The sequence below is a fragment of the Tyto alba genome, unplaced genomic scaffold (genome assembly GCF_018691265.1).
Source record: "Tyto alba isolate M040663 unplaced genomic scaffold, T.alba_DEE_v4.0 Super-Scaffold_1, whole genome shotgun sequence".
Taxonomy (NCBI): domain Eukaryota; kingdom Metazoa; phylum Chordata; class Aves; order Strigiformes; family Tytonidae; genus Tyto; species Tyto alba.
The window spans coordinates 39,683,725-39,704,533 of NW_024881261.1; the positions used below are offsets into that span (position 1 = coordinate 39,683,725).

General features: G+C 41.4%; 1 protein-coding gene across 3 annotated transcripts in view; it reads left to right on the forward strand.

Moving 5' to 3' along the window:
* Positions 1–20,809, forward strand: part of PRKG1 (protein kinase cGMP-dependent 1) — a 533,418-nt gene that overhangs the window by 464,485 nt on the left and 48,124 nt on the right. The window lies entirely within an intron of this gene.

Here is a 20,809-nt window from a genome sequence, read left to right on the forward strand (position 1 = left end):
TCAGTGGTCTGCAGCCGTCTAAATTAAAGTTTGCTCAAGTTATACATAGTAACTTCTCATTAAACCAGAGGGGTTTGAAATCATGGTTAGCAAATTATCTGGCACTTCTTTGGAGAGAACATGAGAAGCCTTAATTAGTTATTTGATTAAAAATAACTTGTTTGTTTCAGAAACTAAATATGTTTCAGAAATATGTTCAATATGTTTCATATGTTAATATCTTTAATATGTTTCAGAAACTAAATATGCATCCCAGGAAACTTAGTTTCTTGAACAAGACTGGTCAATACTGCAAAGTACCCACAAATTAAGATAGTATTTCCTTCTATGAAATCTTTGAGTGATATTTAAAATAAATTTTTAATCATATTTAATTTATTTTAAGGTAGTAGAAGGCACACCAGGGTTGCATTTTAGTTTAGAATAATATTTCCCTGCCCCAAATAAAACATGTAAGCTTTATTCTTCACATAGTTAAGTTCCCTAAAATTCTTGTTCAGTGAATTAAAAAGTCAGAAGGCTATCAACCCTTTTTACCATCCCAGAAAATTGGTATTTTGGGCACAGAATGTGAAGACAAGTGGACACAGTGCTATAGCAGCAGATAACTAGCTATTAGATATTATAGATATATACATATTATTATATATATTAGCTATTAGTACCAGCTGAATCATGGTGTTTTAATGCCATCAGCAGCTTATGCAAAGAATTTTATGAAGTGCTGGAAAAGTAACTTAAGCAACTTCAAAGATCTGGTCCCATGTATCCCAGGCATATGCTATTATTATTTTAGATATTTATTTTTTTAGTGTTACTATTTGGATTATATTGATTTTCATCTGAAAAAAAGGAAGAAAACATTGGTAATGAAATTGTGGATTTTAGTAATAACATGATATTATTGTCACTGAAGATTTTATAAGGTTACAGCACAACCTATTAGCACCAAGCAAAATTTACAAATAGGGCTTGCCATTACCCATTTCATAGTCTGTCTTTTCGCATTTACGATTTTAAGCTCTGCTATTAATAGAGTATCATGTAGTAATTTCTTATCACAGGAAATGTTTGTGTACGAAGATTGTATTGGAGGCTTTTTCAGGATAGTTTTGAGTTTTAGGGAAGGGCTTTAAGGATCCCTTGTGCACTGGGTGGGGGGACTACAGTTTTGGTCCTATTTTGAATATACTCTTCATTTTAGGAACCAATGGGCCAATGTTAACCTTAACAGTTCTGAGCTTTTATCTTCTTTATTCCTCTTTTTTCCTTCAAATGCCACGTATTTCTTCCCAATGGGAGAGAAAAATGAAGGATTCCTGGTGATGGACGAATTATTCTCCAAAAGGAGAAATCAATTAATTTTGATAACAACATTTCTATCTTAAAAGTCAGAGGCCTGTTCTTGACTCCTGTTACTTGGGACTGTAGGTGACAGTGACGTTATTGCCCTTTGTATATTGACATTTTGACTTTGAAAAAGCAGAAGGGATCAGTGCTGTTTGCCTGGAGAAACATTAAAAAAAAAAGAATGTTTTTTCGAAAGATATGGTGTTTATTAGTCAAATACCATATTCACGTTGGCACAACTCCTTGAAAACAAGCACGAGTGCAAAAAGATGAATAGAAGAGGAAAAAAATGGAAAAGTTACTTGGAGAGTAAAGCGAGATGCATTGTACTCTATTTCAGAAAGTTTTGTCATTCAAGGGTTATTGTTTCTATATCTTAAAAGATAACACTCCTCTGGGAGAAAAGTCTACTTGACAGAAATTTTAACCTGGATTACTTTTCAGGCAACTGTTAATTAGCTCCGACTCACTGTCCTTCAAGTGTTTATCTTTTCCAAGGGGAAGTTTGTCAAAGGGAATAATTCGTCACATGAAGTGCATTTGGGTTTGGTGAAGCTTTACACAAGTCAAATCACATAAAAAATATTTTTTCCAATTTTTTGCATCCTTGTAACTAGCATCTCATTTTCAGTGCTTGCATGGCAGATGGCAAAAGGCCTGTGGAATGATAGAAATTTTCTGCATACCCTTGTGTCCCTGTGGATCAGGTGGATCAGGATGATCCATGGAAAGGTCAGACATTCAGCAGATGCAACCGCACAGAGTAAATATGAAGGACATTGTTGTGAGATGTTATTACAGAGTGTCAGAGCCTGCCTTTGGCTGGTGTGGTGGCCAAATTCAGGGCCAAAATGCGAACAATTTGATATTTTCTTATCGGTTGCTATTGGTTAAGAAATATGAAGTGAAAGGATGCATATAAAAATATCCACAAAATGGCAGTAAAGGTATTTTAGTATAAATCTACCATATCAAGGTGATTATTAAATTCCTGTTGTTTTGTAGGCTTCTGTTCAACAAAAGCACAAGTTTAGACTGCATCCAATGCAGGGTTCATATTCCTAAAGCAGGAATTGGGTAATGGGCAGGAATTTATTGCAGAAATGACTACCAGCTGGCACTGGTGGGTTTTTTGTACCTTCAAAGCATGACCCTGGGGTCACAGAGCAGGTAGTCCCAGTGCAGACATGACTGAGAGGATGTTAGGCAGAAGTTACAGGGTCAGAAGATCTTTCCATGTATCCAACAGTCCACCAGGTCGGAAAGGGCTGAACAACTTTTTTGTTGAGTTTCTCTCTCGGCATCCTGTTTTTTTTCCCAGCCAAGCCTTGGGACATGGTTAAGGTGCTCCTAGGACCTGGAAAAATGTTCTAGCAATCACACTGCTGTAGACAACTTAGCTGCAACTTCCTACCCCTCATCATGATTTGACAGGAAGAGCAAACACTGTTCAGCTCTTGAAGGCAACGAAAATACATACTACCATTCAAAAATAGTTCAGCTGAGCAGAGGGTCTTCATGCACCACTAAATGAGGTGTCACAGGGGGACCATGGCTTCAGGTATCTGCATCCTGGCTGTGATGGTTGTAGGTGTCTCTCTGTTCTGCATGGGCACCTTTGGATTGTATCCTAAATGCCTTGCTCTTGGCCTGCAAGGGCAGCCAGGACACCCAACGCAAGGCTGTGTCAATGCTCCTGTGCGAAGGTGCCCAGGAGTCCTTGCCAAGCAGACCTTGAAGCAAGTTGTGTTCTTCAAGGGCTTTGGCTTTCCCTCAAGAAGACATCTCTCTGTCTAGGAGAGCAAGTGTGCACATGTGCCGCTGAAAGCAGTGGGATTCAGCAGAGTCGCTCACGAGCCCAGGCTGAGTCATCTTTGATTGCAGCTTTGTGAATTTCCTGAAAGTCAGATGACTATAAAAATTATGGTTTTCTTCTATATGGAAGAATCCTTTTTTATCCTCAAGATTACAGAGATTGTCTCTACAACATGAGCTTACTCCAGCACCAAAACTGACTTACTGTTTTACAACTAATATCTTACTACCCAACTAATAGTAATTTTGGAGACACTTTTCTGTTGTTTTTGCAAGCTTGGGATTGGCAGTTCTCCTTAGCATGTTAAATCTCTTAAATCAGAAATCATCAGTGTATCATCTGTGAGATTATATAATTAATATTCTACTTCTTGAATGTATTCGGATGAGTTAATAAATTCATCAACTAATGAATATTATAGTTACATCCTTACCAGAGAATAGGTGAAGGGGAGAGGCAAACATTTAATTCCTTTCACATTCTGAGAAAAATCATGGTTTCAGAAGAACAGCACTCATGTCCCAGGGTCAGGTCCAGCCTCATTGGTATTAGGGCATGAAGGAGATACCTAAATAAAGAGGAGACCCATCTAAGTGTAGATTGCTTCCAGATGGAACCGCTATTGCAGCTCTCATAAATCCAAGAGGAGACAGGTCATTTCTACTGTAGTTGTTGGTGCCAAGTGAGGCGAGGGTTCAGTGAACACCATTCAGGCACACAAATCCCTCGTGCTGGCATCTTCCCCGTCCAGAAACTCCTGAAGTTAATCGCTGCACACTACTTTAACCACTAACAAGGTCATCAGATGAGGTCCCCTCTAGCTTGGCCGCACCTTCCTCTGACACGGCTGTAGTAAGGGAGAGCCTCTCCTGTGGCCCAAAGACAAGGACAGCACCAAGCTGGGAAAACCGACAGCAGCCTGGGCTTTGCCTGGCCAAGCAGAGCCTGGCCGGTCCTGTGACCAGTGTCCCTGAGCTCCTTTTCTCCTGTCACAGCTAGAGTTGCCTGCTGATGTTGATCTGTAGCAGCAGGGCTTGAAATTAACACCCTGTTGAAGTCCAGACACTGGTGCCTTCATGCTGTTGCTCCCGGGTCTCCGCAGATGTAGGCTATTTTGATTACACTTTTTCCTTTTTTTTTTTTTTTTTATTTCATTCCAGCTGTGTTGCAGCCCTAGGGCAATACATCTTGGTAATCACAGCCAAAATTGTCTGCTTTTCATAGGACTCAGGGAGGCAGGGACCTCTGTGTAGGTATAAGATGCCTTTTCCTTTCCTAGCACCTCTGGCCCCGGACATCCTTCATCTTTACTTGAGCTGTGTTTTATAAAGAGCTACATCCAAACCTTTTATTTTACTGGACAGAGTCATCTCTTCTTTCACTTTAGACTGCTTCTCTCACTACATTTATCGATAACAAAACATCCTAGTGATTTATTGACTTAGTTTTGGTGCAGTAGGTGGTTATTAATATTTTCCAATTTTATATACTTTGTACATACTTTTCCCTTTACACTCTAGCTTTAAAGGTAAAATTGACTTTATTCTAATGACAAAGGTGCAGATACAGCTTTATAGTTTGAGCAAGGAAGGTGGTACGATGGCCCGTCTCTTTTCCTTTCTTTTGCTACTCACAAAATGGTACTATGTATTGCAATACCTTTTAGCCCTAGCTTTTTTGAAGACACCAGTTTAAGAAAAGCTTTTGGCTCCCAGCCATAAACAAGTGCTTGTGTGCGTGGCGGGGCTGACGTCTCCGGTGGCTGGTAGCTGGTGTGCAGGTGCCATCTGCTGTTGAAGGCTTCCCCTGAGCTGTGTCCAACTACTGTGTTTTGCAAGATGAAATCCCCATATCCCTCAGTCTGTCTAGTTTCTCCCTTGCCAGCGTGTTTACAAGAGAAAGTGTTTTCGAGTGTCTTGTGTGGCTCCTCAGTCGTGTTCCTTGGAGGGCCGCTGCTGGCTCTAGATGTGTCTCCTTCTATGCAGCCTTTTCTTTTGCTTCATGAGGTTGTCTTTGAGAGTTATTTTAATAGCTGAAGTTGTGTTTGGGAGTTGAAAGCTTATTGCACATGGATAGGTCTAAGTATTAATAAGTAGCACAGATCCAGAGAAATAGATGTGTAGAGAAATAAACACTGGTGACAAGGACCTGCTGTACAGACAAATTACATTTCAGTGGGGTTTTCCTTTGGGATACTTAAGTCTAGTTCCCTGGTCAAAATGTTAAACAGTGCTTGGGGCACATAAATCAACTTCTGAGGCATATCTTCCAGTTTAGCATCACCTGAGACAAGCCCAACTCTTGCACTCTTGTCCCACTCAGGGACAAGAGAAGGACTTCTCAGAGGACTTGCTTCAGAAACATGCTTCTCATCTGGGCTAGGAGATATTTTAAAGCACCTTGTGTATGAAGACTGCTCTTTATTGATAACCCGATTTCTGTGTTTGTCTGAAGGTGGTTGGCAGTGATCTGGTCACACATGTTGGTGTGCCTGTAGTGTAGATATCTGCTCTTTGGTGGTTTATAGGTACAAGTTCTGGTCAACCTCCCCATAAATGAATTAAGGCTGGAGTTGGCCCTTCAGCTCCAAAAAATGGGCCATGACACACAGCAGAAACCAGCCTATCTTCATGCAAATTCCTGTTTTGGTAAGATGGGAAAGCTTCGCATGCAGATACTGTGTCTGCAAGCACACTGTTACGTGGTGGTTTTGACATCCAGCCAGTCTGTGGATTTTGTATTGATCATAAACAACTCCGTGTATTAGGAAAGGATGTTTTCTATTTCTTTATCTTGTTTTCTTTTAGAAATATAGATAAGATAGGCCAAGAAAGATTTTAACCCCTGCCAAAATGGAAATTTTTAGAGTCAAAAGTTCCAAAATGGGAGCTACCAATTAGAGAATGATTTCATTAAGGTCTGACTTTCCGCTGGGCCGCAGCTTTTGAAAGCTTTGGCTGAAATAATTCACTGACATGCAGAGTGCGATTAGATTAGTAATTTTTCTGCAAGAGAAAATATTTTCTGTCTTACAGCATTAGGAAGGTCTGGGAAGCCTGAGAGCTGTAATAATTGGCTCCATTTCCCTCTCTGGTGACTGTATTCTGAATTAGGGACTGTATAGGAACTAGTTTTTGCCTTGGCTATCTGCGATGCCAGACCTGGGGGGAAATCCTTCTAAGATGTGCAAAAAGGGGGAAAAAAAGCTCATTAGTGCTACAAAAATCAGAGCTTGCAATCATTTGTTTTAAGCTGTGTAAATAATTAAAGTAATTCTCCTATCTGGTGAGTGCCATGGAGAAAACATAAACTGATCATTGATACCTGTTAAGCTTTGATGAGTTTAAATATCTTGCTGTTTAGAAAAAACATTTTAGATGGCATTATTTGGCCTCTGGTATACAAGAGCTTTTCTTCTTTCTGCTGGAGAATTTTGCTTATAACTGAGTTTAGTCTTAATTTGTAATTTCGTCCTGAAGCCACCGGTAGTTTGTATCCAAGTCTGGCTATAGGATTTACCAACTGCTGTAATAAATAGGTGTTTACTTAGAAAATAAGATCTCAGAAATCATTTTAAAAGGCAAGCACCCATGCAGAGTGATATCCCTAAATGAAGGTAGTGGAGACTGTTAAATTGTGACTTTCTTTTTTGAAGGTGAATTGCTGTTTGCTTTCAGACTTGCATTACTCATGCAGAGATCTGCACCACGTAGACTTTATGGCTGCTTTCCGCTTGAGAAAATGCACTGTGTAATGCACTGTGTCGCTCACGAGGGATATATTAAATTAGCTTTTAAAAACAAGTCATTTTTATTTAGGTAATAATCTATATGTTTTCCTCTTGCTTACTTGACCTTTTGATATGATAATAGGCTGTGTCAGATGTCAGATGGAAGTGCTAGTGAAAAAAAAATTAGTGCCTTTGAAGCAAGCTTCTATTATAACATTTTACTACATTTGTTTTATAGAATTAGGGCCCATACTGATGAAATAAAAGTGCAGCAGAAAGCTTTCTGACGATAATGAAGCTCATTCCAGAGGAAACAAAAATGTTGCAGTGAACGCAACCATGTTCTTGGCATTTCCAGTTGTACGTGGTAGCACTTGATGGAAACAGAGGTCTGTGCATTAGGAATATTAACCATTCCTTTGGCATTTATCTAAATATGTTTTTCATAAACCACTGAGGATACTTTATTAATCCCAGTATGGTCACTTAGAGATTCAAGTAGCACAGTCTTGGTAGTTTTAAACAGAAACCTTGGCAAACTTCGGCATCCGTGAGAGATGGAGAGGCAAAAGTAGCATTAAAACATTATTGCACAGTTTCTGGGTCTGTACATTTGGCCTCCAGCACATTTTTGAGCTGTCCTGAAGATTTATCTAAATAGCCTTGTAAGGATTATGTCACTGGAAGATGGGCTATTTCTGTCCCACTTTCATCTTCTGACTTAAATAACAGAGAGACACTGGAATGGACTCAAATATATTATAAATAAAACTCAGTGATCCTTCTACTATAGGGAACTACTGATTTTTGGAACTGATGGAAATAGCTGTGGGATCATTTGTGGCTTTTCCAGCACCAGAGTTGTCTGCTAGACAAGATGTCCTTGGTTGTAACTCACCAACTCCTGTGAGATCCATGAGCAGTTGGGTCAGACCTCACTTTTATGTCCAAGCATTGGTAAGGGAAAGGAAAGAAGGAAATGTAGAGCCAGTGAGAGATGAAGGGCAAGTATGTAGATTGTGCTGGCACCTGAGGTATTTTGGGGAGGAAGAGATTTGGGCTCTGGGAGGGAAGCACCAGGGGAGGAGGTGGGGGAGCACCATCTCCCTGCTGCTGAATTGTCTTGGCAGAGTTGGGAAAGATAGTGCCAGGTGAAGGAGTTTCTTCCTGCTCACCCAAGAAACTTCCCAGGCTGGGATATGGTGAGAATAGCTCCAAAGCTTTGAAATGGTGGTGTACGCAGTTATTTAAACATCAGGGAGAGGGAACAGAGTGGAGAGTGGAGGTCCATATTTCAAAATGAGTGAACATTAATTGTTAATAGTTAGTAAGAGTGGTACCCAAAAACTGCACAGCAAATTCAGTTGACCCCTGAACAGTAATTGTATCAAATTTGGAGATGAAATTCAATCACTGAACTGTGAAATGGAAGAAATTTAATCCTGCTGTAAGTGAAAAGCTCAATGCAGCCTTAACTCTGAAGTTACTGCTGACAGCTCCATCCCACCAGCAGCTGATCCACCGAAACAAGCCTGTTTTTCTTGTTTCCCTTCTTCCGTGTAAAAAAATACTAAATCGGTTTTCCTGAAGGCTCAAATTAATTTCCATATATAGCTTATGGTCTAGACGTAGTCCACATTAGACTCAGGATTTCTACCCACATCTCATCCTTACCTAGTGAGCACAAGTAACGTTGGACCACTGCAATAATGGCAGTGTGGTGCCACCTATATCGCCAATACTCAACTGCAAGACTCTTTTATTTTGATTTCTCTTCGTTTTGCCAAACATTCAGCACTAAATCAAAGGTAGACCAAGAGGCGCTGTGGAAGCTGAGCAAATGATACTGCCGAGATGGGTGTCTGCCTTCACTGCCCCGGCAGCCAACTGCGGGACCCACACGATGCAGCAGGAAGGTGACAACCTGCTACTACGATAACTTACTCTGTAACGCTGAGTAAAGGAGGTTTATTTTAAAAAACGTGATGCTTAGAATATTGTTCTAAGCAATGAATATGGGTCCTGAGAAACTGCTGCCACGTGATAATATTATTTTTGCCATTTGCTTGTTTGCAGCGCTTAGGTCAACCCAAACCCCACAGTTGGGCAGTGCATTTATTTATCCTGAATATGCTGTGCTCCACTTACATGGATTTGACTTTAGTTGCATTTGCTGTATTTTCTCAGTGCCTGACTGAATAATCTGTGAAATGATTTGAGAAGTGCTGAGCTCTAATATTTAAATCATCTGGAAAAAAAAAAGAAGCCAAAACTATTCTCATGATTTAACTGATCTCACAGCTTTTACACAGGTATAGCAATGTAAAACATCAAAAATATAGATAACATGAGATTTTGAATATGTGAGAAAGCTCAGTGTCTGTAAACCTTTAAAGGGAAGATCAAAGTCTGATCTCGCCCATTATATTGGACATTAATGTAAAACTACCTGGAGGTTTACAATAGGGCTATTGTAATGAAATTTCTGATGTAAGTTAAAAGGATCTCATTCACAGCTGTATTTAAAATTCATTTTAGTAACGGGAATGAAGTGTATCTAGCTCTATCTGCTCAGCACACCATCACACGCAGATGTTTTTGTACTCTGTTTTTAATATCTCTTAGTTTTCTTACTTCACTTTCAGGCGTGATTATTCGGTTGATCTACAGAATACTTCAAATAACATAAATTGTTGACAGCAAAGCAAGGGATTAGTCTGATACAATGGGGCTCAAAAAGCATTTGGGAAATTGCAGTTGCAATTTGCTCAGCTGTCGGTGATCTACTGTAAATAACTGTGCTGTGCCTTCACCCAAACCCATCAGAGCTACAGGTGCATGTTCAAATCCTTGTACCGATCTTAGTCTTGGATTAAATCACAAGCTTTGCCAGACTTTGGTACATTTCCTAATCCGTTACGCTTTAAGAAGAAGAAGATACTTTCTAATAAAGGTGTATTTCTTGCACACTGTGTTTTTAATGGGTAGCTATTCCTTATTTCATTTGGAGGATGTTTCTGTGCAGAAGTGATATCATTCATCTTGGATGGCAAAATGTAATTCTTATTGCTTGAAATTCTTTTAGGAGCCGCTAAGCTAAAATGGGCTGGCAGCAGGCCAGTAAATGGCTTTGACTCTTTAAACATGCAGGAAAATAGCCAGGGTGTCCCTACAGATGATGTTTTTTGGAAAAAAAAAAAAACAAACAAACAAACAAAAAAAACCAACCAAAAACCAAACAAAAAAACCAACCTAACTACTTGTCTGCTTCGAAACATTAGCCATCCCCTTCAATTCCCCTGGCTTCCTAGCTTGCTTTGTGATTTCATACGCTTAGGGAAATGGAAGCCTTAAGTTTAGCTTTGAAAGATGTTCTGCGATCCCATTATCACCCCCACTGCTTCCAAATAAGCTATTTTAATAACTATGCAATAGTTGAATTATTATATTTTTCATCTGAGTCAGATTTGGATGTGAAAATGCTTGTTAAGAGTTGAGCATGTGCTTAGCGAAGGCATGACCTCCTGCCTGTGAAAAACAGTGTATCAACGAGAAAATACAGCTCCAGAGTTCACATCTCGGGAAAGCAAGACCTGCATGGGATTACTGCTGCTTCAAATGCGCCCTTGCTAAGTATCAAAGCTGACATTTAGAAAAAAAGGAATTACTTTCATCTTCCACTGCTGCAGCCTTTGTAAAGGGTAAAATACTGACAGACAGTGCTGGGAGCAGCCTTCCCCCGGTCGTAGACCACTCTCAACACCTTGCAAAGTCCCCTCTAAAATTGAATATACTCAAATGCTTTTCTTCCAATCAACTAAAACAAAACTCTGGTAACCTAAACTTCCTTTAAGTGAACTTATTTAATGCAGAAGCAAAATTAAGAGCATTTTTTCTTGTTTCTATACGTGTTTAAACCTCTTGTTTTTTAAAGCAGACAGATTTTATAATTGCCTTGTTATCCAAGACAGCCACCATCATGTCCTCCCGTAAATGGAAAAGAGATATTCAGACTTCTCAGGAGAGAAACAGAAGGTACAAAGGCTGTAAACAAGGAGTTCTGTACCTTCTTTTTCCTAATGTGTTGCATAAGGGTTAGTGATGGTTTCAGATGAGGACAGAAGTAGGAGTCTCTCCAGCGAAGGGTCCTTTTATAGTGAGTCTCTTTGAATGGCTTCAAGCATTTTGCAATATTGTTTTGAACATGGATAGGGGAAAGAAATTCAAATGTTTGTTTGACCTGCAGCATCTGCTATGCCATTTAATAGAGGAGCTGAATATAAAAAATCTGAGCTCTAGGTGTGCCAGGGGACATGTAGCTCAAGAAGTCAACAGGAGCCACTGATAACGAATTTCCCTTTTGAGTCAGTGAATGTTGGATGCCACAGTTTGGCTTGGGAAAAAAAATCATACGCACCTGAGCTACTTTAAAGTTTTCCTAATTTTCCACAAGTTTTCTTAGAATCGTAAACTGGTTTAAGTTGGAAGGGACTTTGAAGATCACCCAGTGCCCCCCCCTGCCCCGGGCAGGGCCCCCTTCCCCCAGCCCAGGGGGCTCCCAGCCCCGTCCAACCTGGCCTTGAACCCTTCCAGGGAGGGGGCAGCCACAGCTGCTCTGGGCACCCTGGGCCAGCGCCTCACCCCCCGCACAGGGAACAATTTCTGCCTTACATCTCATCTAAATCTGACCTCTCTCAGTTTAAAACTGTTACTCCTCATCATACCTCCACACCCCCTGACCCAGACTCCCTCCCCACCTCTCCTGTCCCCCCTTTAAGCCCTGGGAGGCCGCTCGAAGGGCCCCCCGGAGCCTTCTCTTCTCCAGGCTGAACACCCCCAACTCTCTCAGCCCGGCCCCCCAGGGGAGCTGCTCCAGCCCCCCCAGCATCTCCGTGGCCTCCTCTGGCCCCGCTCGAGCAGCTCCGTGTCCTTCTGCTGTTGGGGGCCCCCGAGCTGGCCCCAGCACTGCAGGGGGGTCTCCCCAGAGCGGAGCAGAGGGGGAGAATCCCCTCCCTGGCCCTGCTGCCCCCCCTGCTCTGGCTGCAGCCCAGGGCACGGGTGGGTTCTGGGCTGCGAGCGCACGGGGCTGCCTCACGGGCAGTTTTCCCCCCCCCAGCCCCCCCAGTCCCTCTCCTTGGGGCTGCTCTCCAGCCACTCCTCGAGGGCCCAGCCTGGGTTTGTGCTGGGGATTGCCCCGACCCCCGGGCAGGCCCTTGCCCTTGGCCTTGCTGAACTCCATGAGGTTTGCCCGGGCCCCCCTCTCCAGCCTGCCCAGGCCCCTCTGGGTGCCACCCCTGCCCCCAGCCTGTCCCCACACCACACAGCTCGGGGTTGTCAGTGAACTCGCTGAGGGTGCATCGATCCCACTGTCTGTGTCACCAACAAAGATGTTAAACAGCTCCGGGCCCAACCCCGACCCCTGAGGAACGGCACTCGTCACTGCTCTCCCCTTGGACATCGAGCCATTCACCACAACTCTTTGAGTGCAACCATCCAGCCATTTCCTTATCCATCCAGCAAATCAAAAATCTCAAATCCAAAATCTGTCAAATTCTTTTAGTGGATGGAAGTGCTCAGAAGATGAACATTTCTAGTAGGGGGCACCATTTCTACTGCTGGGGCTCAGGAGAGGCTTCTCTGTGTCACTCCTTTGGACGTGGCACAACAAGGGTGCTCAGAGATAAACAGTAATGGGATATTTGTATATGGGTGCTTGAAAGTGTCTTTAGAAAAAAATTACTACATTCACATATATTCAATCATATTTTATTATGGATTTCTAAACTATTCAGAGTTTGAAATAATTTACAGTTACATTAGTATCTTTCTCCCATTTTCAGTGTTCTTGTTACGATGTGAAGAATTCTACTATCATACTGGCAGTTCACCAGGGCAATCAAATTGATAATTTTCCTGAACTCCTGCATCTTTAATAAATTGCTAGATTTTTAAAGCTAGTTCTGATTAAAAAATAATAATCCAGGAATGTGTTCAAAATGCATCAACTTCTTCATAAACATGAAGAAAACATCTGGACTGATCTTTACTCAGAAAACCCTTTTTTACGATGGAAGTGGTTTTTCAGAGAATTTCAAACTATATGCCAATATTAATTTAAAATTATTAAGTCCACCTTACAAGGTCCTAAACTCCCATGAAATTAGTGCTTGTCACCCCATTCCTGCAATGCAAAACTCTAGTGTCAATAGGTGAGAATCAATAGTGATTTGGGATGTTTGGGGGATACAGGATGAAACCTGCAGATGAGGAAAAGGTATTTTGCTTGCTCTAGAAATGAATAATTGAGAAAATTACTATATTTCAGAAAGTGGTATCAGCCTGTCAATAGTTAGCAGTCAATGACTCCAGTCTTTAGGACTTATATGTCCTGTATTTATTTGATGAGATGTTGCATTATCTGTCTTTTCCATTAGAAATGAACACATACCCAGCACCTGTTTTTCATATTTATGCGTCTAATAAAACGTAACACTGCCAGCTAAGACCTGTTCATTTGTATTTTATGCTTTCACTTTTTACTCTCAGTTTCTATGGGAACATGAGCTGTTACGGCAATAGAGAATAAAGAGATGAAGGGAGATCTTCAAAAACATAGCTGTGTTTCTCTGCTGAATCGCCAGCATGATATACCAGGCACAAACATGCTTAGAGCCAAATAAACTGGGAAGGGAAAAACTGAGGCAAATTAAAGGTGAGAAAGTTGATGGTAATTGAGTTTCCTCCTTCCAGAAACATTCTGATTGGGTGCTTTTATTCTTTTTGCTTTGAAAATCTGTGCATGACTCTTAGAAGTTAAGTTTACATTTTCTGAGGAGGAGATAACGATTTGCATTGCTTGCCTTTATGGCTATTTTAGTGCAAAGTGCTGCACTGCAAATAAAAAAGCCCCTCTCCTTTTGTGTCATGGTTTAACCCTGCAGTCAGTTAAACACCACACAGCTGCTTTCTCACTGCCCCCCCCCCCCCCCCCCCCCCCCCCAGTAGCATGGGGAAGAGAATTGGGGAAAAAAAAAAAAAAAAGTAAAATTCATGGATTGAGATAAAGACAGTTTAATAGGACAGAAAAGGAAAGGGGGAGGGGGAAAGAACAACAATAATAATAATGATAAAAGAATTAGAAGGTACAAAACGAGTGATGTACAATGCAATTGCTCACTACCCACCAACCCATGCCCAGCCAGTCCCCAAGCAGCAGCCCCTGGCCAGCTTTCTTCCTAGTTTTTATGCTGAGCATGACGTTGTACACTATGGAATATCCCTTTGGTCAGTTGAGGGCAGCTGTCCCAGCTGTGTCCCCTCCCTGCTTCTTGCACCCCCCAGCCTGATCGCTGGTGGGATGAGGAGCTGAAAAGTCCTTGACTTAGTGTAAACACTGCTTAGCAGCAACTAAAACATCAGTGTGTTATCAACATTATTCTCACACTAAATCCAAACACGGCACTATACCAGGTACTAGGAAAAAAATTAACTCTATCCCAGCCAAAACCAGGACATTCTGATTTAATTAATTACAGCTCATGAGTTGGAAACATGATGTTGCTGTACAGCTACATATATTTTGCAGAGAAACATACTCTAGTTCATATGTTACAGTATATAATTTAGTAACCTCTGCTTCAGTACCTGTTGGTGAATCAAGGCGAGTAATGTAGATGAGCTGAAATAATTAGTAGGAAATAATTAGAAATACCTCCTTAAGGACATTTCTTGCAGTGCCACCATGTGTGTATGAATTCCTTGAGAGATGTTTGCATTTCGATCTAACCTGGAAGAATATGAATATAATGCATTGAATATAGTATCCAAGGGTATGCTAAAAATATAAAGATAAATTTTACATCTTTCAACAGGTCTGGATTTTAAAACCAGTGGATTTGGCAAACTTTGCAAGGATATGCACAAAAGAAAAAAAAAAAGGCTTTTGAAACAGTGGGGTTTGGTAGTGCTAATAAAAGTAAGACTTATAAGCAGTTCCTGAAACATGTCATTCATCTGTTTTAATGTTCATGTGCATCAAGGTGGATGTTCACAACTGTGTTCCTAAATATCTAGAAATGTCCCTCAACAGTGAGATATTCCTTGCACGATCAGCTGAAACAAAAGCACCCTTTGGGATGCTAAGTACTATTATTTTTAGGCTATTTTTTTCTCAGAAATTATTATTTTAAGGCCAAGCAGGCCTGTTCAAGACCATCTGGTCTACAGGCTCTTTCCAGAACCTACAATTCTCTGCAGGTTCATGGGGCAATCACCTTGAGATAGCCCTGCTCTTGACAGATGGCTTTTCTTCTCACTTCTGCCTTCCTTGAAGTTGGTTTGAGTTGGTATTGCTGAGATAGGTTTAGTAAGGTGTAGCGTGAGATGAACTTGTGTGGCTTCCCCTACTCCTACTGTTTGGGTCTGTAAGGAACAGGGGAGCTAAAAACCTTTAACTTCTCAGCAGTGTTGAACAGCACCATGAATAACCCTGGGCAAGTTGCTTTTCCCTGTCCTTTGGCTTCCTGATCTGTAAAACAGCATTTAAGATCTACTAATCCAAGATACTACATCAGAAATTGATTGAAATTGAAAATGATATTGTATTATCTCCATCGTCCCATGTTACAACTTCAGGATATGTCTCAAGGTTTATGCTTCCTGGTCGCATTGTTCTTGCCGTAAAAGTGATTTTACAATTATCTTTTAAAATCGTATTCAAGAGAGGAGTGGTGAGCACTTGACCTCTTAACACAGAATCTAGAAATATTTTTTTACCCATGCCAGCAAGTTGGTTTCATGGGTCTTTATTTTCAGGCATCTCTTTACAGTTGGTCTTACCCCCATATATGTATATGTATGTATATGGTCCCTTTCTGCTGGCCATGAAATTCCCTTTGCAGTCTTTATCAAAGATGGGAGTATGTGGGCCAAACTCTTGTTCAAACTGTTTCCACCACCCCCCCCCCCCCAGTAACAGAACTTAATTCTCTCCTTCTCCTGGGCAATTCTGTGTCACTTAATTCTGTTAATTCCCCGGAATATACAGGCATAACTTTCTGTCCTTGGTATTGAGGCGCTCTGCAGCCTTCTGAAGCATCCTTTCATGATTTAAAGTATCTTTTAGTTGTTCCAAAATAAGAGAATAAAAATAGCAACTAGATTCACTACCCTTCTGCTCCATATGTAGCTTTAGGACTTTGTGTTTTGTAAATGTTCATCAGGGTAAGCAATGATACAGAAGCCTGGTCCTTTTGGTGCTGCACATCCCCACGGCAGAAGACTACTGAGGCTCATGGCAGAATCCTATGGTCTCCAGAAAGTGGACTCTTCCCACCTCCACTGAAGGTTTTGGACCTCAGCAGTGGCCTATAGGTTGGAATGATGTTGACAACTCCATAAAGGTTTACTAAAGACATAGCCCATTCAATTAAAACAACTGAGTTGGTTGTGGAGTCTAGGCTTACCCTTCTCAAAAATGCCAGGCTGCCAGGTGAGCCTAAGAGAAACAGAAATCTTTTGACTCGTGATGAGCTTTTAGGGCTTCAGAGGTTGGGGAAGAGTAGCTTGCTGGTATCTGCTGTGGGCTAGGATATTCCTGGGGATCTCAGAGGGGCTCCACTGGGTGTGGGAGACTTTCAACTGGTAGGATTGGTAAATCTGACCTACCACTTTGTAGCATCATAGCTCAGATCAGTAGGTGGCAGAGAAGAGAGGATTGAACAAAGAGATTGACTGTGTAGTATGCCCTGAGGACCCAGGTGGCAGATTTAGCTCCGTCATTGTGAGAGCTCCTGAAATGAGATCTGGACTCCTGATTCAGACAGCGGGCAGCCTCTTGACCCCCATAATAACCACACTCTCTCTACTCCAGCCCCAGCAGGAAGAGCTGGAGGAAGAAAGCTGCAATGATCTCAAATTTCTGCCCTTGAATTCAGAGAGGTCGCCTGATAGGCACTGCCTGATCTTTTGATCTACTGGACACCTGACCTTTTGGTTTATGGGGGAAACAGAATCCCTCCAGTTCCTCGCTGCTGAGTCCCACGTACATCCGAGTGCGGGATGCCAGAGCCTGGAGCTCCCTCACTCCTTCCAAAAGCTGAGCAGTGGCAGACAGAGCTGCATCTCTCCTAGTCTCCTCAGGCTTTTGGGTTTCCTTCATGTGACTTACTTCATGAGTTGTCCTAAGTAGGCACCTAACATCATGAGGAATATCCAAACTGTATCAGGATGCTTCCAAGCACAGACAAGCTGAAGGAGGTCTTTGGCAAGTCTCTTACACCTCTGCTCAACCATAATGAGGAACTGATATAAAAAATAAGGATTGAGTGAAAAATACCACAGAAAGGATGGGTTGATGCTGCTGCAGCCCAGTGGTATCAACAGCAATAAAGAATGGAACTACACACATAAATATGACGTAGAAGGAAACACTGAGCTGCCAGAACAAAGACACAAGATTAATTTGGGAGTAATACTTGTCCAAGAAGATGCAGCTACCAAAAATGCCCCCATTTCCTTTGCCTTTTAGACAAAAAAAAAAAAAAAAACAAAACCAAAAAAAACAGAAGTGACTGATGCATAAACTTGATGTTTGAGAGCCACTGTTTTCAGGTTCTAAGTGTCCAGGATCACAAGGGAGCATCTTCAGCCAACCTTTCACTGCTTTTCTGGGAGGACAGCCTGCACTGCACCGCAGGTGAATAGAAAAGCTGCACAGTAGGTAGAGAAATGAAGAGAAATATGAGTACTGTAGAGTATGAGAGCACATGAGGAGGAAACAAATAGCAGGGAAGGTAAGCGTGTAGCAGAGGCAGAGGAGGCAACACAGACATTTGCTCAACACCAGTGGCTTCTGCTGGGGTTGGAGGCTCCAGGAGAAAAGCCTTTTTTCACAGTCTTTTGGATGAAATAGGCTTGTTCTTCCCTCTGTGAATCCAGAGGACGGGTTTGGCCCATCTGGAGCCCCAGCAGCTTTGGAAATACCATGACTTCTACTAAATGGCTATTGCAGGTCTTGCATAGCCTTGCATAGAAAGCGTTGAAACCCGCTCTACTAGAAAATAAAACAAAACACATATTTTTATACCATACTAAGATAAAACACTACTACCTATTTAAAAAGCAGATTTTTGTTTAGCCCTGCTGGAGGCAGACATTCCTAATCTCCGTGTATCACTTACAAATGAGGTCTGACCCTCCCTGGCTTGGCTGGTATTAATCAGGAGTTGACAGCATTCAGTGCTGAGGTGCTTGACAGTAAAATTTCAAAAAATTATGCTTTTTTGACATGTAGCTGAGTTCAGGCCTTTTCTAATTCATTTTCAGGCAAATGGAAGCTAATTTGAAACCACCACTGCTAATTCCAGGAAGAGAAGAAGGCATTAAGTCTCTTTTGGGAGTTTCAAGTGACAGCATAGCCATTAGTGGAGGGGAAATGCAGGAAGATGATCTTTATCAGAAACCATGTGTTTGGCTATAGAGTTCTTCCCCAGAAGTCACTATTCACATTTTGGTTAAGTATTATTTTATTAAATAAAAAATAAGTGTTAGTGGGACTCTCTATCCTCTTGGTGAGCAGCAGTTATAATTTTGTTGTTTATTAAAGATGCTGAAAGAGAGAGGAGAAAAACCTACTCATTAAAGGAAGTGTGTGATCCAATTTGAGAACAAAAATGGACTTTTGGAAAGTTTTTCTGTATAGGCTGACCATTGGGTAATATTGGAGAAGTGTTTGCAGTGCAAGAAATCCTTGCTGTGATGTGGGCTTTATATCAAATCATGGAGTAGAGGTGATTGTCCCTTTGTGACTGCTTAGGTTTCTGTTGGGAAAAGCACCTATGGGCATCCCTGTGCCACAAAGATACTTAAGAGTTTAACGAAAAAAATATATATTTGTTACAATAGTAGAAATGATGGCGCAGTCATCCTCTTATGTAGGCCAAGGAGAATGCCAAGCAATGTTTCCTTTCTATAGAGCCTCTCATGAGGTTCATGACCACCAGGATCATTTTGGAGTGAAAAACTCTGCTCCATCATGTAACACCTTTACAATAGCTGCTGCAAACCCATCATGCCTCAAGAGGCTGCAAGTGTATTCAAGGAAATATCACTACATGCTTGCTCTGCTTCCCCATGTGCTTCCTCACGGCTGTTCTCCAGAGGAGATATTGAGCAAAATGGACCTTTGACCTGATCCCAGACATCCCATAGGCGATCTGTTCTTGAATAAGTCTTCTAGTGTATCTTCATTTTACAGATAGGGAAACAGATATGGAGGGATTAAGCAAATTAACCAGAAGTCTGAAAAAACAAGGCAGAAATGGAGCTGGAACAGTCCTACTCTCCCCCTTCTTCAATTCTTAGATGTAAATGTAACTGGCAGGGAAGGAGACAGAGTGAAAGAAGCTTCTTCACCAGCAGAATTATTTCCTGTTTAATGAGCTAACATAGGGTCATTATAGCAAATAGCAAGAAAATTTTGACAGTTTTGGTTTCAGTTGTGAAAGAATTAGTCTGTAAAACTTAGGTACTTAAATGTGAAGAAGAATTCCTTATAGCAGACCATGTTCAGCATTATCTTACAAATTAAGCATTTAGATAGTTCCAAAAAAAAAAAAGATATTTTAGTGAAGTAGTGTGTCCCTTTATACAGTAAATTTTCGAAATGCCAAATCATAGGCAATTTCCAGGCCAGAGTGTCCCAGTTTGCTCATTCATTATTCATGTAGAGGCATTTCCCTTTGACCAGCCCTACTGCCTTTCTCTGAGTGTTTCCCAGCAGTGCTCTGTCTGCACCAGTGTGGACTGGAAAGACACAGATCTACCAGGTGCTGTAGGCTTGTATAAAGGCAGGTGAGTTTATGCTCCTTTCCTAGAAACCCCTCACATTCAGTCTGTCTTTTTGACCACATCTGAGCACTGAGCTGATGCTTTCACGGGACTGTTATAAACTCTTGAGGGGGAAAAGATCATCTTGGAGCCCGTCTTCTGACATTATAAGTTTGGGTTATTTTTTCAATGTGTATCAGTGCATCTCTGTTTCATTTCATTTGACACTTTATTGGCAAGTCACTGAGCTTTCTAAGGTCCTTCTGCAGCAATTCATGGCTCACCCTGGTTTTTCTTTTACTCTGAATAGCTTAATGTCAACAGAAAACCTCGGCGCTCCAGTATTGAACCCTCACCCATATGAATTTTAAATCCATAAAACAGCACAGGTCTCAGTACAGCAACCTGCAGGTGATGGACCTCCACTCTCTGAAGCAGGTATTTCTCCACAAGAAGACCTGTCCTTTTGTCTCCTGGTAGCTTCATGTCTTTAATTGCCTCTGCTGGGGAACCTTCTGAGATGCCTTTTGGAAACCAAATAAACTGTCAAATAGATCAACCTTATGCATGACCCCTTCAATAACTCCAATATTTTCCTTTATGGAAAACAGTATATGAATTTTTTTCTACTTTTGATGATAGTTTTCACTAATAAAGATACAGACCATAAAAGCCATAGCTCCCCAGATCGGCTCTGCAAGCCTTTTAAAAATATTTTGATTGCCCTCTGGGGAAGCAGTGAGGATGTTAACCTGCTGGTTAGCACATATGTACATACTTCCGATACATTTGTGCTACCTATAGGGAAGACAGGGGGGGAAAATAAGGAACTTTGGAATGCTACAGGTAATGCAGGGAGCAGAGGCAAAGGGTCACTGAGAGGGAGGTATTGATAAGGGAGTAAACTAAGTATATTGTGGTTGTTTTATGAAAATAATGATGTTATTTTGAAAAAATTGAGCTATTCATAAAAGCAGGATAGAAACCAAATTGAAGTCTGTAAGTGTACAAGAATGTCTCCCAGAAGCAAGGCCTTGCTAAAGCTATTTTAAACATATGCGTGTGTGGCAATAAGCTGAGGGGTT